An 18,338-nucleotide genomic window follows, 5' to 3' on the forward strand; every position below is an offset into this window, starting at 1 on the left:
GTACCTTAATTTAATAAATTCCCACTGATGGGCATTTAGATTCATCCACTGGTTCATTCCACAAATATTTTTTGAGATGTACTACATTCCAGGCACTGTTTGAGGAGATATTAGGGACTAAAAAAGATAAAGATCTTTTTGCCCTCTGGAAATATATTCAAAATACGTTAAGATACATAAAAGTACATAAAGTAGGGCTTCCCTGGTGGCGCAGTGGTTGAGAGTCCGCCTGCCGATGCAGGGGACGCGGGTTCGTGCCCCGGTCCGGGAAGATCCCACGTGCCGCGGAGCGGCTGGGCCCGTGAGCCATGGCCGCTGAGCCTGCGCGTCCGGAGCCCGTGCTCCGCAACGGGAGAAGCCACAACAGTGAGAGGCCCGCGTACAGCCAAAAAAAAAAAAAGTACATAAAGTATAATGCCATTTATATTTAAATAAAAACTACCCACGTGTATTAAAAAAAAAGATCTCTGCCCTCATGGAACTTATATTCTAGTAACTACCGACAATTTTTTGCTTTCTTACCAAAAATTCTAGGTGAAGGTTTCTTTTTTTTTTTTTTTTTTTTTTTTGCGGTACGCGGGCCTCTCTCACTGTTGTGGCCTCTCCCGTTGCGGAGCACGGGCTCCGGACGCGCAGGCTCAGCGGCCATGGCTCACGGGCCCAGCCGCTCTGCGGCACGTGGGATCTTCCCGGACCGGGGCACGAACCCGCGCGTCCCCTGCATCGGCAGGCGGACTCTCAACCACTGCGCCACCAGGGAAGCCCTGTTTTTACTATTTTGTTTTTATAACGAATGTTGTAACAAGGATTCTCTTACTTTTTTCCCCCGTAAATAAATTTCTAAAAATAAACTTGCTGAACAATTTAGTTTGGAAATGTCCTTTTATACTAAAGATATTAACCTCTTATCTTTTATATATACATATATATATATGCATATCTAATATTTTCTCCAACTTGCTTGTCTTTGAACTACAGTTCAAAGTTCCCTATCATCAGGACTTCCCTGATGGTCCAGGGGTTAAGATGCCCTGATTCCACTGCAGGGGGTGCAGGTTTGATCCCTGGTCAGGGAGCTAAGATCCTAAATGCCATGTTGGCGAGGTCAAAAAAACAAAATTCCTCTATCAGATATCTTTTGCTATAGGTATGTTCTGAGTATTCAAGCAGATAATCTTTTTATGGCTTATGACCTTAGTGTCATGCTAACAAACTCTTTCCCCAAACACCCCACCTCAAAGGTTAAAAAATATTTCTCACAATATTTTTCTAATATTTCCATGTTTTAATTTTTACATTTAAGTCTTTAATCCAGCCAGAATCTCTATGTGTTGTGGAATGTAGAGTTGTCCACTTAATTTTTTCCAAAAGACTGCCAGTTGATCCAACATCTGTTACATTACAAACCATCCATTCCCAATTGATTTAAAATGCTACACTAGGGGCCTTCCCTGGTGGTGGTGCAGTGGTTGAGAATCCGTCTACCAATGCAGGCGACACAGGTTCGGGCCCTGGTCCGGGAAGCTCCCACATGCCGCAGAGCAACTAAGCCCACGCGTCAGAGCTACTGAGCCCGCATGCTGCAACTACTTAAGCCCACGCACCTAAAGCCCGTGCTCTACAAGAGAAGCCACCGCAATGAGAAGTCCGTGCACCTCAACAAAGAGTAGCCCCTGCTCGCCGCAACTAGAGAAAGCCTGTGCACAGCCAACAAAGACCCAACACAGCCAAAAATAAACAAAATAAATAAATTTTTAAAAAAAATAATAAAAAAATAAAATGCTACACTAATCAAGAAGTAAATTCCCATAAATTTATAGATCATCTAGACTACTTTGTTCTACCTACCTATGCTTTATAGAACTTTCCTGTTTATATCTAATAGAACACTTTCCCCTCATCTTTCTTTTATAGAACTGACTCTTCTCAAATATTTATTTGTCCAAATTAGGTGACAATTAAAAAATATCCCAGCATGTGCATACAGAAGAACTGCATTCAAATTCTGTGTTCAGGTCTATTCAAATTCTTTTTTGTCTCTTCAATAATGCACCTAAGTTAGGTCTTATAGCTGACTTAAACATGTTTTTCTCTTTATGAAAAAAGAGAAGAGTTTGGGCCTCCCTGGTGGCGCAGTGGTTAAGAGTCCGCCTGCCGATGCAGGGGATACGGGTTCGTGCCCCGGTCTGGGAGGATCCCATATACCGCGGAGCGGCTGGGCCCGTGAGCCATGGCCGCTGGGCCTGCGCATCCGGAGCCTGTGCTCCGCAACAGGAGAGGCCACAACAGTAAGAGGCCCGCATACCACAAAAAGAAAAAAAAAAAAAAAAGAGAAGAGTTTTAGGCCTAACAATCATAAAAAAAAATGACCTTGGTCAAGTTGCCTAAGAATTCAAAAAAATTATTTCTAAAGTTAGTTTCCATAAAGGAGTAAGTTATTTACAAAAAAAAGCTTCTGTAAGACCCATGGTTCTTGTCATGAACCTCTGCTCTTTGACTTTTCTGACCATTATCTTAGCATGGCTCAAATTACTGACCTCCGCAATAACACTAAAAACACTCTCAATCTAAAGCAACCGTAAAGTTTATTTCAGCCAAGCATTCAGGACAAAGAGCTTAACTGCAGGCATGGATTGTGGCCCTGGTCTTTCTCCCCTGGTGTCTCTGAGGTAGGATGAGGGCACAGGAGGGCAGGAGCAGCAGCACAGGTGCACCTAGAGCTGGAGCCTTCGGAGGTTCCTGCTTCCTTGCCCCGGAATCTCAGCCAGCTCAGTCACAGGAATAATACGCAGGAAAGACAAGGGGGTGGCAGTGAGAGAAACCTGCCTGTCCAATCACCATTATTCACCAAGTGCGTGGCTCCTCCTCTCTGCCTCTCCTGCCAGATGACCCAGTTACCCTCAAACTCTCTCCCCAAGAACACCCCAAAGTTTATAACAGGCCAGTATGTAAAAAGCTTCAGAGCTACTTATATTCCATTTATCAGGGAACACCTACGTTAGCCTGCACCCACTTGTAATGCGGCTTCGTTACATGTCTTTTTTTTTTTTTTTGCGGTATGCAGGCCTCTCACTGTTGTGGCCTCTCCCGTTGCGGAGCACAGGCTCCGGACGCGCAGGCTCAGCGGCCATGGCTCACGGGCCTAGCCGCTCCGCGGCATGTGGGATCCTCCCTGTCCGGGGCATGAACCCGTGTCCCCTGCATCAGCAGGCGGACTCTCAACCACTGCGCCACCAGGGAAGCCCTCGTTACATGTCTTCGATGAAAAAACAATCTTTTGTTTCGTTTGAAATTTAATCCCTCCCCCTCCCAATCAAAGCCATCTTTCTTGATCTCATTTTGTCTCTTCCAAACCTTAAAATTCTGAGCACATTTAGCAGGCACTTTATGCAGCCTGTTATGTATAGGAGAGTTGCTGAAATGACAGTAAGGTATTGTTTGCTGAAAGCTAATTAGTTCAACCCATTTTTCTGACATAAAACAAATTAAATTCTATGCTAATTAAAACTGCTGTTTAACCTCACAAGAGTTAACGAGAAGGAGGAGATATGGGGATATATGTGTATGTATAGCTGATTCACTTTGTTATAAAGCAGAAACTAACACACGATTGTAAAGCAATTATACACCAATAAAGATGTTTAAAAAAAAAGAGTTAAAATGAAAATAGGTCTATCACACATCCCATGACACAGCTAACTTGCTCGGCTGGAGGGAGTAGCATACCCATTAGGACAAACTTTGAAGCCATGAGACCAGCTGAAATCAAAGGCCAATACAAACAGCTGGCACCAGTGACGAGACAGATAAGAACCGCCCCTCCCCCCAGCTTTTCTTAAGGCGTTTAGCCTTCTGTTACTGCATCAATTCCCTCTACCAGCTAGTATCTAACAACATCAATGGTGCTTGCTTCTCCGTGTGTGGTCCAGGGACCAGCAAGGCCAGAGGCACCTGGGAGCTTGTTAGGAAAGCTCACTCACTTGGCCGCAGACTGAATCAGGATCTGCATCTAATAAGATCCCAGGGGATTCATTCACACAGTCGAGTTCTGGATGCACCCAAATAAACACCCGGGTTTAGGAGCCCCCTAGTTAAAAACAGACCACTCCACGGTTCCCCACATCACCCACCCACTACAGAGCCCTTTCCTTGCCCCCCTCCTCCCCCAGCAAAGCTTCCTGAAGCCACATCTACACAGGTGGTCTCCCCTTCCTCAACTCCCATGTTTTAACTCCCCGCAATCTGTCTCTCCCTGCCCACCACCCAGCACCTACCGTCCCTAAATCCGAGGGACCCCTTTCACCTGACCCCTCAACAGCCCTCTACGCGGGGATCCCCACCCTCCTTCCTTCCCTGGCTGGGCATCCCGCTGCCTCCTCTTCCTACCTCCCAGGCGCAGCTGAGAGCCTCACTCCCAAGAACTGACACTCTTGCCTGTGACTCTTCCAGACTGAACTCCGGCCAACGTGCGTACGAGCCAGCACTCGCACGTGGCCTTCCATGTCCGTGTTGAACTGCAGATGTTCCAAGGACAGCCCTCTCGTCCCCACTGGACGGTCAACAAGCCTGAGCCACCCATCTGGCCTCATCGCAGTGCCCGACCAGCATCGGCCCCTAAGTTTGCAAAGCAACCACCGAAGAACTGTCCTAGGGGAATGCCCTGGTGGTCCAGTGGCTAAGGGCTCTGTGCTGCCATAGCACGGGGCACAGGTTCGATCCCTGGCCGGGGAAATAAGAGCCCACATGCTGCCAGGCACAGCCAAAATAAAAAAAAGAATCGTCCGTGGCTGGCTCGACCTCCAGAGCAGACACGAGTCTGTCCACTTACTCCCATTTCCTCAGCCCCCATCCTTAGCCAAACCACATCGTCTCTCATCAACAGTATCCTTTAAACGATCTTTGTTTCTATTTTCACCCCAACAATCCATTCTTCCTTCGGCAACTGAGCCTTTTAAAATTCACATCTGGTCACTTCCTGCTTAGAACTGTGCAGTGGCGTCCATGGCACCAAGGGAAAGACCCAAACTTTCTTCCACATCAGAGTGACCATAAAATGCACTGTCCACCAGGGCACGTCTAATAGTCAAAGAGGGCACTCCCTTCACAGAATCCCGGCTCACCGGGTGAAGCTGACACTGTCCTGGCAAACTGGGCCAGGAGGCCAAGGCCAGCTTCCTCTCCGACACTGACTTCCACCGCCTTGCTCCCGGGGCACAAAGCTTCAGCCGCGCTGGCCTCTCCCCACCCTCAGGGCCTTTGCAGTTGCTCTTCTCTGCACGTGAAGTGACCAGGCTCTGCTCCTACCTGGCTTCTCCTCCTTCAGGTGCCAGCTGCTCAGAACGGCCTTCCCCAAGTAACCTAAAGCCAAGGGCCCTCTCTCCACTCTGGATCTTGCAGCACTCACCACAGGTCTGAAACTTGCTTATTCGCTAGTTCACAGTCTTCCCCAAAAGAAGAAAAGACTAGAAGCTATTTCCCAGTACTTGCACATCACCAATCACAGTGTCTTGCTAAAAGTAAGTACATGGCAAATGTCTGTTAAATAAATTGATGCCTTTAAGCAGTTCACTTCTGGAATCCATCCCACAGAAATCTTCGTATTAACTGGACATCCTAAAGCAGGCAATTCTAAATGTCATGTTACAGAGAGGTCTTGAGAGATTTAAGAAATGGCCACAGATTCTTTGCAGCTCCTCCTGTAAGAACCAGGTTCACTATTTCTCTACACTTCCAGTCTGGACTAGGCCTCATAACTTGCTCTGACCAACAGAATGTAACAAAGGTGACACTGTGTGACTTCTATGTACGGCCTCAAGAAGCCTAGCAACTTCTGCTCCCGCCCTCTTACCACTCGGCTACCCTGAGAGGCCTGAGCTGGCCTGCTGGAGAGGTCACATGGAGAACAGAGGTGCAGCCTGGCGAGAAGTCCACGCAGGCAAGGCCTTCCCAGAAGTGCCAACGGACTGCAGACGCATGAGTGGGCAGAGCCTCCCCCCCAACAGAGCCCAACTGCCAACGGTGAACACACAGTTACTGCTGGAACTCGTTACGTTTGGGGGGCAGTGTGTTATGCACCAACAGGTAACTGATGCAAGGCCATGCGCACGTTTGTTTAACTGTAGGATGCATGTTAGTTTAAGTCAGAGCTCTCAGCCTTGGACCGGTGATGTCTTGGGCTGGCTCACCCTTGGCTGTTAAGCAGCATCCCTGTAGCACACCACACATTGTGACGACTAACTACAGATGTCTGCAGACAAGCAACAATGGAGACCAAAAGCAAGGGGAGAATGCTGCCTGCGCCTCCCAGGGGCTTGGCACTTCCACGACGGAAGGAAGGAGCCACTGCTTTGGGGGGCGTTCTTCGTGCTGTCTCCTCCTTCACATCTAATCTGGGTTGATCCATATGTCCTTTCCCTCCTCACTGGTACCCAAAGGTCAGTTAGTGGAATGGACATTAGCAATAGCCTCTATTGCTATTATAACCTATTCCTGCAAAAATTACCCTCAAGGATGTCATTCTTCTGTTTCCACAAAAGAAAAAAGACAGCTGCAAAAAACAAAAATTGTCTAGAGGGTCCTTCCAGCACTGGGCCTGTCCTGGCCCCCGAGACACTCAAACCCTAGCTGCTGAGTGGGCTCCACAGACCCAGGAAGACAGAGCCCAACAATTTCAGAAGGTTTTCTTTTTTTAAGCTAGCATTATCTAAATCTGTGAACAAACGTTTAAACTAGAAGAGCTGCTGTTTTAAAGCTCTTCTTTCATAGCTAAAGTGTAGCACACTACTCAGCAGCTTAGCATTTTCCTGAATATGTCAAGTTTTAAATTATGGGAAATGTGTGCGGTCAGTTCCCATATTTTAAGAAAATGTAAAGAGGACATGATGGTCTGTTACTGATTCAAAAAGCACATTTTAAATGCCTTGCCAATCAGTGTTAGGCACTGAGATTCTCCCTGCTCTGAGGGCATCGATTCCCAGGAAAAGCTCCCTGCCCTCTTCCCTTCTCATCTCTCTGGGTCTACGGCAGCCATCCCCAAACCCACACCCCAACAGTGGTTAAGCAATCTCAAGCCTTTCCAATAACCCTCCTATCCATTCTCCGGAAAACCACCTAGACGTTAAGCCCTCGTTAAGTGGTTTCACAGGCCACTGTCCCCAAACCTCCCCAAACCTAACTGTGCATCACGTCCGCTTGGGACATTCCTCTAAACCACCTGAGTCTCAGGCTTACAGATGGACCGACGGACACTTTCAGGGGGTGTGACTCAGTCAGGTTCAAGAACTAACCCTGCCCACATGAGGAGCCCAACTGGCACGCCCTCTACTTCCAGCCTGTGCTAGTTGGGAGAGTGAGAGACAGAGCCTCACAACTCTGCAAACACAATTTGAGGGGAACACCATGAAGCAGTAACTGTGGTCAATCAACGTGATCAAGAGCAACAGTGGTGGCCAGAAAAAGCCTCTTTGAGGTGACACTCAAGCTGAGACCTAAAGGATCAAGGACCCATCAGTGAAAACAGCAAAAGGAAGGAAATGTCAGGTGGACACGAAGACAGACGAGTCTGGAGATCAGAAAGGCTGCAGTAGAGATATAAATTTGAGAGTCTTCAAAACTATCAGTAAACAGCATTTAAAACAGACAAGAACAGATGGGAACAGCCACGATCACCTAAGGAGAGCCCAAGAACAGAGAGAAGCCTGGACTCAAGATGGAGAAACACCAGACAACTGAAGGCAGGCAGGGCAGGCAAAAGAGGAACCTTGGAAGGAAACCAAGAAGGACAAAGCGGCAGAAGGAGAACCAGGAACTAAGAGAAGAGTGTGTTTCAAAGAGGTGGTGGTCAAGTGAGTTCAATGCCAAGAGGCAAAATATGATGAGAACAGAGGAAAATGACCATTTCAGGGAGCTTTTTTACTTTGCAAGCAGAAACATCGAGGCACTTACAGACAAGGAGAATGGAAATGAGATGGGCAGAGACTCCTGAAGGGTTTCTCCATCCTCTGACCCCACGCTGACCCAAAAAGCCCAGCTCTATTCCTGAGCTTTGGTTCTGTGAGATATCCAGAATCCTGATCAGACATTTTCCTTTTCTACCTAAGTTCTCTCTATTGTTTTCTTCAACCTGCAACTGAGACTTCTTTTTACAAGCTCGGCCATGAAAAGAAGGTAAGGACATGGGAGACAGGGAGCTAGGAACACAACGAAAACAGGGCCCAGGAGGAAGCTCTAGGTAACTGTAGTGGGTTGAAAAGTGTCCCTCGAATATTCTTGTCACCTGGAACCTGTACATGTGACTTTATTTGGAAAAAAGGTCTTTGCAGGTATAATTAGTTTTAACTCAAAATGAGGTCACAATGGATGAGGCCCTCATCCAATGACTGGTGTTCTTATAAGAGCAGAGACAGACACAGAGGGAAGGCCACATAAAACAGGCAGAAACCGGACTGCCAGCAACTGCCCGAAGCCAGAAAGAAGCATCAGAGGGAGCTGCCCTGTCCAAACCTTGACTTCAGACTTCCAGCCTCCAGAATCATGAGAGAATAAAGTCTGCTGCTTTCGCCCTTTTGTGGTCATTTGCTACTGCAGCCCCAGGAAACTAAGAGTAACAGGTCAGAGCCACACAGATGAACCGCTGAAGACCTTAGGTGAGAGAGCAACCACAAAGACAGAAATGAAGAGCAGGGATCGGCTTGGGGAAGCGTGTGACGAAAGGAGGAAGGCAAAGGAGGCAAAGGTCACAGGCAGAGCTGGTAACGGAAGCAAATACGTCACTGCTTGCGCCACGCTAAGCACGGGGGTAAGTGTTCCATTTGCACCATCTCGTTTCATCCTCACCACCAGCCCAGGAGACGGGAAAACTGAGAGAGGAGTTACACAACGTGCTCACAGCCTCAAAGCTCAGACTGCAGAGCCAGGATGTCCAGCACATGGGCACGGAGAAGCCATGGAGGAAGGAACACCATCAACTGTTATGTAGTTACCGGTCATGTTTTCAAAGATGTAAACATAATGTGTAACAAAGTAGAAAAAGTAGAATTTAAAAATCTACACATACAGTGTGATCTCTAATCTGGGGGGGTGGAGGAATCTCTGAATACATGTGCATGAGCAACAAAACTAAATGAAAATACAACAACATAATATTATAGGTTATTTCCAGATATGTAAATTATAGACTTTACCCCTCATTTTTATTTTTTTGTTTTTGTTTTTTTTGGCTGCATTGGGTCTTCGTTGCTGCACGCGGGCTTTCTCTAGTTGCGGCAAGTGGTGGCTTCTTTTGTTGTGGACCACGGGTTCTAGGCACGCGGGCTTCAGTAGTTGTGGCACACGGGCTCAGCAAGTGTGGCTCACGGGCTCAGCAGTTGCAGCACGCGGGCCCTAGAGCGCATGGGCTTCAGCAGTTGCAGAACGTGGGCTCGTTAGTTGCAGCACGCAGGCTCTAGGGCACGCAGGCTCAGTAGTTGTAGCTCGTAGGCTTAGCTGCCCTGCAGCATGTGGGATCTTCACTCACCAACCAGGGATCGAACCCATGTCCCCTGCACTGGAAGGCGGATTCTTAACCACTGGACCACCAGAGAAGTCCTCTCCCCTTCATTTTTATAATCCTAATTTTGTACAATAAACAATTAAACACTTTTATTATTAAAGTACAAAAGTTAAAGATAAAAACTGGGGACAGTAAAATGGACTTACTGAAATTCAGGACATCTTTATGAAAACAGTAACAGTGATAACTTAGGAGGAACAGGAACAAGGCCCTCAAAGAATAAGGACAGGGGGACTTCCCTGTGGTCCAGCAGTTAAGAATCCACCTTTCAATGCAGGGGACGCAGGTTCGAACCCTGGTCGGGGAACTGAGATCCCACACGCTGCGGGACAACTAAGCCCGCACCAAAACGAAGAGCCCACACGCCACAACTAAGACTGATGCAGCCAAAAATAAATAAATAAATATTAAAAAAAAAAAAAAAAAAAAAAGAATGAGGACAGGACAGATGGAGGAACTGAGGCAGTGAAGACAGATCTCCTGTCCAGGGAGTTTAATTTTAAACAGAGAAAAATAAGAATAGTGGCTCAAAAGGATACCAAGATTAACTGGGAGATTAAGTTATATAAGACTTATTAGTCACGTTTGAAGACAGACTAGAAGGAGCCCCTGAAGAAGAAACTAAAGATAAAACTGTTGGTGAGTATGTTCTCAAGTGGAAGAATCTTCCCTTTAATAATATATGAAGGAGGCGGATGCAGACACAGAAGTCCTCTGAGATGAAAGAGTCGGGGAGAGGAGCTCAAACTAGATGGTCCATGGGGTAATAATTAAGAGCACGGGCTCTAGAGGCAAACCACTGACGTTCAAACATGGGTTCCACAGATTCCTGGCTGTGACTCTGGCCAATTACCTAATCTCCCCATAGGTTTAGCCACCTATGAAATGGGGCTATTCACAGGACCTGGCTCAGAGCTGATGAGACGATCAAACAGTAACACCGTCAAGTTCTTAGCATGGTGCCTAGCTAGCACAGGAGGCACCTACTAAGGCCGAGCTGGCAGCACTGGGGTCATCTGCAAAATGCAAGTTCATCTACTGCCAAGAGAGCTGCAGGTGGAAGACGGAAGGGCCACGGTCCTTCTGTGCCGTCCTCCAATTCCCAAGCCCTCTTATTTCAGTTCCTCGCCCGGTCCTGTCTCGGGGCTTCTCCCTCTGCCCAGGTATCTGCCGGCCTCATCCCCTCACCTCCCCTTGCTCTCGAGTTCAGGTGTTTCCACCGCCCTTTTAAAATGAAATCAGCCATCTCTATGGCCCTGTCCTGATTTCTCTTTCAGCACAACCTTTTCCACCCGCCATCGGACAGATGACGTTCCTCTCACCAGAGGGGGGTGGGCGTCTCTCATCACTGTCCCATCACCAGCTGCCGGCTGGTACTGCTCAGCCTTGAATGTGCATTTCACTGGCACTCTCCCTCCCCTTGTTTACAGGTGCTCCTTCCTCTCAGCACCTGACAATGCTCAAGCTACTCCAACTAAAATCAAGGCAGGGGACTTCCCTGGTGACGCAGTAGTTAAGAATCCGCCTGCCAATACAGGGGACGTGGGTTCGAGCCCTGGTCCAGGAAGATCCCATATGCCGCGGAGCAACTAAGCGCGTGCGCCACAACTACTGAGCCTGCGCTCTAGAGCCCGTGAACCACAACTACTGAGCCTATGTGCCACAACTACTGAAGCCCACGCACCTAGAGCCCGTGCTCCGCAACAAGAGAAGCCATCGCAATGAGAAGCCCACAGCACTGTAACGAAGAGCAGCTCACGCTCGCCGCAACTAGAGAAAAGCCTGCGCGCACCAACGAAGACCCAACGCAGCCAAAAATAAATAAATAAATTTTATTTTAAAAATAAATAAATAGGGCCTCCCTGGTGGTGCAGTGGTTGAGAGTCCGCCTGCCGATGCAGGGGATACGGGTTCGTGCCCCGATCTGGGAGGATCCCATGTGCCGCGGAGCGGCTGGGCCCGTGAGCCATGGCCGCTGGGCCTGCGCGTCCGGAGCCTGTGCTCCGCAACGGGAGAGGCCACAACAGTGAGAGGCCCGCATACCGCAAAAAGGAAAATAAATAAATAAATGAATGAATAAATGAATGAATGAATGAATGAATAGATAGATAGATAGATAGATAGATAGATAGATAGATAGATAGATAGATAGATAGATAGGCAGAACAGGGACTTCCCTAGAGGTCCAGCGGTTAAGATTCTGCGCTTCCACTGCAGGGGGCACAGGTTCGAACCTGGTTGGGGGAACTAAGAAACCACATGCCATGCAGGACGGCCACAAAAAAGAAAAAAACAAAGAAGGCGGGAACAGAGCCCTCCCTCAATCCCACACGCCTCTCCACTCTTTTCCTTCAGAGCCTCCCCACAACCCACTGCCACTCATCGGCCCTGGGGAGTCCTGACCACTGAATCCCAACCAAATCTGCCTTTGACCATTCCCTTCCCTCTCAGAGACTCTCTTAAGCACTGACTCTGCTCTGATGTTCTTCCAACTTCTGACCACTCCTACAAGCTGCTTTTCCTCTGCCATCCCTCAACACCCAAGCTACACCAAAGGGTCTTCAACCTTTAGAGAATCTCTGGGTGGTGGTTCTCCCCAGGAAAAGGCACAGTTCTACACCTGTAACGACACATCAGGACAGGTTACCTGTCTCCAGCGGAGGACCTCTCTGGTCCCTGAAGGCACCTGGGGCTAAGGCCCTTGACGTGCCCCGGCCAGTTTAACCACCGCACTGCTCTCCAAATCAGTGCTGCTCAGAGGCTTGGTCTCAGGCTTCCCTTACACTCTTAATTACTGAGGATCCCAGGGGCTTTTGTTTATGTGGGTTATATCAATGGATATTTACTACACTAGCAACTAAAGCAGAGACTTTAAAAAAATGTTTAATAAGCCTATTACATATTACCATAAATAATATTTTTACAAAAAATAACTAGAGGGACTTCCCTGGTGGTCCAGTGCCTAAGACTCTGCGCTCCCAATGCAGGGGGCCTGGGTTCGATCCCTGGTCAGAGAACTAGATCCCGCATTCCACAACTAAGAGCGCCACAACTAAGAGCCTGCATGCCGCAACAAAGATCCCGCGTACCACAACTAAAACCCAGCACAGCCAAATAAATAAATAAATAAATAAATAAATTTTTTTAATTTAAAAAAAGGAAATAACTAGAAAAATAACTTAGTGAGAAGAGCAGCAATATTATACATTTTAGCACACCTCTTTAATGCCTACCTCAAGTAGAGAGAGCTAGATTCTCACATCTGCTTCTGCACTCAATCTGGTACAATATCTTGTTTTGGTTGAAGGAGATGAGGAAAATTCAGCCTCACAGATATGTAGTTGGAAAAGGGAGGAGTAGGGCTTCCCTGGTGGCACAGTGGTTAAGAATCCACCTACCAGCGCAGGGGACACGGGTTCAAGCCCTGGTTCGGGAAGATCCGACATGCCGCAGAGAAATTAAGCCCATGAGCCACAACTACTGAGCCCGGGTACCTACAGCCCGTGCTCCGAAACAAAGAGAAGCCACTGCAATGAGAAGCCCGCGCACCACAACGAAGCGTAGCCCCCGCTCAGCAACTAGAGAAAGTCCGTGCGCAGAAACGAAGACACAACGCAGCAAAAAAAATAAATAAATTTATAAAAAAGAAAAGAGAGGAGTACTGTAACAGCCTTTTCAAATAAATATAGACAGTCTTTTTTGATACTACATCAAAACTTGACAAGTGGTACGTTTCTTAAAGGGTAGTTCTGGGCTTCCCTGGTGGCGCAGAGGTTATCTGCCTGCCAATGCAGGGGATACGGGTTCAGGCCCTGGTCCAGGAAGATCCCACATGCCACAGAGCCACTAAGCCCGTGAGCCACAACTACTGAAACCTGCATGCCTAGAGCCCATGCTCCGCAGCAAGAGAAGCCACCTCAATGAGAAGCCTGCGCACTGCAACGAGCAGCCCCCGCTCGCCGCAACTAGAGAAAAGCCCGTGCACAGCAAAGACGACCCAATGCAGCCAAAAATAAATAAATTTATATATAAAAAAAGGGTAGTTCTGATGTGGAATCTGAAACTATGTCAATTAACTTTTCATACTGTTACATCAAGCACCAGGGGCTTCACTCCATTCTTGTGCTTTGAAGGGATCGTTTACCCATCTGTGAGTTAGTAGCCTCAAGCACAGGCCATTTGGACAATATCAGCTCACTGAGTTAAGCAGATCTTCCAAATGTTGACACGTTTTATTATAGAACAGTAAAAAAAGAAACATTTCGTTAGCATCACCTCCTATCTTGCAAAAAAAAAAAAGTCTTTAAGTACTGGGAAGCTGTCAAGCTCATGGTAGCAGAATCAAGTTTTCCAAAATTCAAATTTCCATTTGAAAGCTCAAATTTTATCACTGCCAACAATACTGTCAGTTATTTTCCTTGAAGTATCTGGTTCACTTCGTTCGTTTTTATGAAAATATCTGCCAAATTCCCCTGTCTAAACAGCCATCATTTTTTGTCAGCTGTTCTTTCAACTCAAGCGATCGCAGGGTTGCTTGTCCAGAAGACCGCTCTCACCTGCTAAGGTGCGTCAGTGCTTTATGCCAACTTCCCATTTTGTCACATAGGCCAGTAAAAAGATGGATACTCAGGTTGAAGTTTAACAAAATTAATTTTGATGGCTTCATCAAGGGCATTAGACTAAACTGGATTTTTCTTTTTTAAACCACAAATTCATAGCAGCGAAGAATACTATGACTACAATCACCGCTCTAACTGGCTTGGTACCACGGCTTGGATTTCTGCTACAGAACCAGCAGTGTCACCCGGCACTGCTTCGTACCATCAGTGGGAATGTCAACACAGTGAAAGTCAAATGACATCTTAATATGATCATGACAGCAGCCTGGACCTAATGAGCCCGAGTCTACAGACTGTACTCGAGACCCCTCGCTCTAAGTGATGGTGAAACCCAAGACTTCAACCACCATCTAAATACTAATAACTCATCCAGACCACTCCTCCAGAGCTCCACATTCTCGTGTACAAAAGTCTACAATTGGACAAACACCTCAGAGTGTTTCAGAGACTGGTAATACGGTAGTGAAGCAAAGTGCTTGTCTTCATGGAGCTTACAACTAGTGGGCAGATCAACATAGAGGCTAGGGAGACAGAGATTCATGAGAGCGGAGACCACCCTCTAAGAAGGGGACATCAGAACAAAGATCTGAATGCAAGGAGCGGACGGTCCAAACAGACCTCCAGGAGAAGAGCTCTGCAAGGAGTAGAAAGTGTAAAGGCTGGTGTGCTCCAGTGCAGAATGTGGGAACGCCTCCTGGGGTCCCCAAACCCAAGGTGCAGAGACTCACTCACTGTCTTCCCATCAAACCACTGCTCATTTCAGTAAATGCAAAACAGCCACCCGGACTTCCAGGAGAGAAACCTGTACTTGCTCACTCCCTTCTGACCTTCCACGCAGTCACCTAAGCATCTCAGTCACCAGTTACCAGCTTTTCTACCCTGGCCCAGACCCCCTTCCTCTCTACAGCATCCCATCTGGAATCTGACCCGTCTTCCTCCTTCCTCTGAGCACGCTCCAAGTTCAAGACCAAGTGATGTTCCTGATCAGGTACATCTCCTTACCCTTTGAGGGCTTCCTAGAGCCCTCGACGTAAAAGTGCAAATTCTTTACCAAGGCTCTGACCTCTCAGTGTCCATTTCTCACCACTCTCCAGCCCTTTGGAACTTCTGTCCCTAGACAACCCATGCTCTCTTTCATTCGATAAGTAATTACTGAGCACCTATCTTGCACTACACTGCTATACGTGCTGGAGACGGTGAAGGAAGCCAACTGGTTGCATGAAAAACACACACAACCATCTCCTCAGCCTGGAACACTCTTTCCTTCCCCTCCACAAGCCAGGCAGCCTCCAACTGGAGAACCCTTTAGGTCTCAACTTAAACATTTTCCAGCAAGCCTGCAAGACAGAGGCAGCCCTGCTGCTCCAGCCCCGCGCCTGCCACCCGCCTGCCAGCTCTGGCTCGGCTCCACCACAAGAAGGTTGTTGATCATTATGAAAACCCCCAAAAAGTGGGGTTCCTTGACAAAACACCTAAAAATGTTGGAACCAGACTGGTGGGGCTCCAGCGTGCAGCGATGTAATGAAATTACAGATCCAAGTGGATGAAAAGAGGAAGATGGTCAACGGCAGGTTTAAAACACTTGGCTGTGGTTCTGCCATTGCCTCGAGCTCGTCAGCCAGCAAGTGGGTAAAGGGGAAGACAGTGGAGGAAGCCACGACCATCAAAAACACAGGGGGCGGGGCTTCCCTGGTGGTGCAGCGGTTTGACAATCTGCCTGCCAATGCAGTGGACACAGGTTCGAGCCCTTTTCCAGGAAGATCCCACATGCCACGGAGCAACTAACCCCGTACACTGCAACTACTGAGCCTGCGCTCTAGAGCCCGTGAGCCACAACTACTGAGCCCGCGTGCCACAACTACTGAAGCTCATGCGCCTAGAGCCCATGCTCCACAACGAGAGAAGCCACCGCCAACGAGAAGCCCGCGCACCGCAACAAAGAATAGCCCCCGCTCACCGCAACTAGAGAAAGCCCACGTGCAGCAATGAAGAACCAACACAGCCAAAATTAAATAAATTAAAAATAAGTAAATTTATATTAAAAAAGGAAAAACACGGGGGCTTCCCTGGGGGTCCAGCAGCTAGGGGTCCACACTCCCAGTGCAGGGAGCCTGGGTCTGATCCCTGGTCAGGGAACTAGATCCCGCATGCCGCAACTAAGACCAAGCGCAGCCAAATAAGTAAATAATATTTAAAAAATTTTTAAATCATTTAAACAAACAAAAAACACTGATATCACCAAGGAGCTCTGCCTTCCCCCTGTTAAACTACTGCTCCATGATAGCCAAAGATGCCATCAAGGTCACCCTGGCTGATTACAAACTGAAACAAGAACCCAAGAAAGGAGAGGCTGAGAAGAAATGAGCCCTCGGGGAAGTCTCCCAGGTCATACAGGCTGCTTCCCTCCCTCCCCCGCCACCAGCAGTCACGCACACGGAGGTGTTCAGAAGCCCTTGCACTGAAACAAAAGAGCTATGAGATGTGCATAACGTGTGCTATTCACATTGTGACTCTAATGCAAGCAAAATACACAGTCTAATTAATTGTTCTGAACCCTGTGTTTTCTTTCAGCTCACGTTTATTGCCTTAACCCAGTCCAAGTCTATTTCGAACTCTTCGTGTGGCCCCAAAACTAAAAGCAATAATGAAGTCCCTCGTTTGGGTAGTAATGAAGTGCACAATTATCTAATTTTCCTGAATCCATTTTGGGGAAGATTACCAGTAGAATACATTGGTAAGATTACTTGACAGAACCAAGTATTGTACATAAAACAGACCTGCATATATATAATAAAGGAATGTAAGACACCCCCCCCCAAAAAAAAAACCATTTTCCCTAGGAAGCCATCACTAAACTCTAGGTTAGCTGCCCCTATGATCCACCACCCTTGTTTTTCACCTTTGTACATAAACTGCTTGTCAGCCTCCCTGTTAAACTATAACATAAGGTCCTGGGCCACACCCATTCTATAATTTATAGACTCAGCACCTAGCAGAGAAGATGCTGAATGAGCATTTGTTAAACAAATTTCCGGTTATAATACTTTTGAGAATGTATGAAAAATATTTCATTGTCACTAGCTGGCAAATTAAGGGATGCCAAAGAATGTTTTGTGAAATCCAAAATAATTCAGCATCATAAAGGGAGGTGGGAGTGAGAGCTTTAAAAAATAAACAATCATTTCACCAGTTTCAAAATGAATTATAGGATCAAAACTGTCCTATAAAGGTAAAGCCTTTTGAACAAAATGAAAACAGACTCATAGCTATTCATGAGACTCAGAGAACTGGTGGTAGCCAGAAAGGGGCAGGAGGACATAACAGGTGAAGGGAATTAAGAGGTACAAACCTCGTTATATAATAAATAAGGGGGACTTCCCTGGTGGCGCAGTGGTTAAGAATCCGCCTGCCAATGCAGGGGTCGCCTGTTTGATCCCTGGTCCGGGAAGATCCCACATGCCCTAGAGCAACTAAACCCGTGCGCCACAACTACTGAAGCCGCATGCCACAACTACTGAGGCCTGCGCGCCTAGAGCCCGTGCTCCGTCACAAGAGAAGCCACCGCAATGAGAAGCCCGCGCACCGCAACGAAGAGCAGCCCCTGCTCGCCGCAACTAGAGAGAAAGCCCGCACAGCAAAGACCCCACCTAGCCAAAAATAAATAAATAAAATAAATTTATTTTAAAAATAAGATAAATAAATAAATAAGTCGCAGAGATATAACACACAGCATAAGAAATATGGTCAATAGGGGGAATTCCCTGACAGTCCAGCGGTTAAGACTCCATGCTTCCACTGCAGGGGGACCAGTTTCGATCCGTGGTCAGGGAACTAAGATCCCGCAAGCCTCGTGGCGAGGTCAGGAGAAAAAAAAAAAAAAAGAAAGAAAGAAATACGGTCAATAATATTATAATAACTTTGAATGGGGACAGAGAATTACTAGACTTATCATGGTGATCATTTCATAATGTATGCAAATGTCAAAGCCCTACGTAGTACACCTGAGACTAACATAATACTGTACATCAACTATATTTTTTTGTAAATTTATTTTATTTTTTTTATTTGTTTTTAGCTGCGTTGGGTCTTCATTGCTGCATGTGGGCTTTCTCTAGTTGGGGCGAGCGGGGGCTACTCTTCGTTGCAGTGCGCAGGCTTTTCATTGGGGT

At 47.2% G+C, this 18,338-nt stretch overlaps 1 protein-coding gene and 1 pseudogene across 4 annotated transcripts in view; one reads left to right on the forward strand and one right to left on the reverse strand.

Annotated features, from left to right (window-relative positions):
• GNB1 (G protein subunit beta 1) overlaps positions 1-18,338 on the reverse strand; it is a 92,315-nt gene that overhangs the window by 68,927 nt on the left and 5,050 nt on the right. The window lies entirely within an intron of this gene.
• Positions 10,857-16,533, forward strand: LOC132484673 (iron-sulfur cluster assembly enzyme ISCU-like; annotated as a pseudogene).

The sequence above is a fragment of the Mesoplodon densirostris genome, chromosome 2 (assembly GCF_025265405.1).
Source record: "Mesoplodon densirostris isolate mMesDen1 chromosome 2, mMesDen1 primary haplotype, whole genome shotgun sequence".
Lineage (NCBI taxonomy): Eukaryota > Metazoa > Chordata > Mammalia > Artiodactyla > Ziphiidae > Mesoplodon > Mesoplodon densirostris.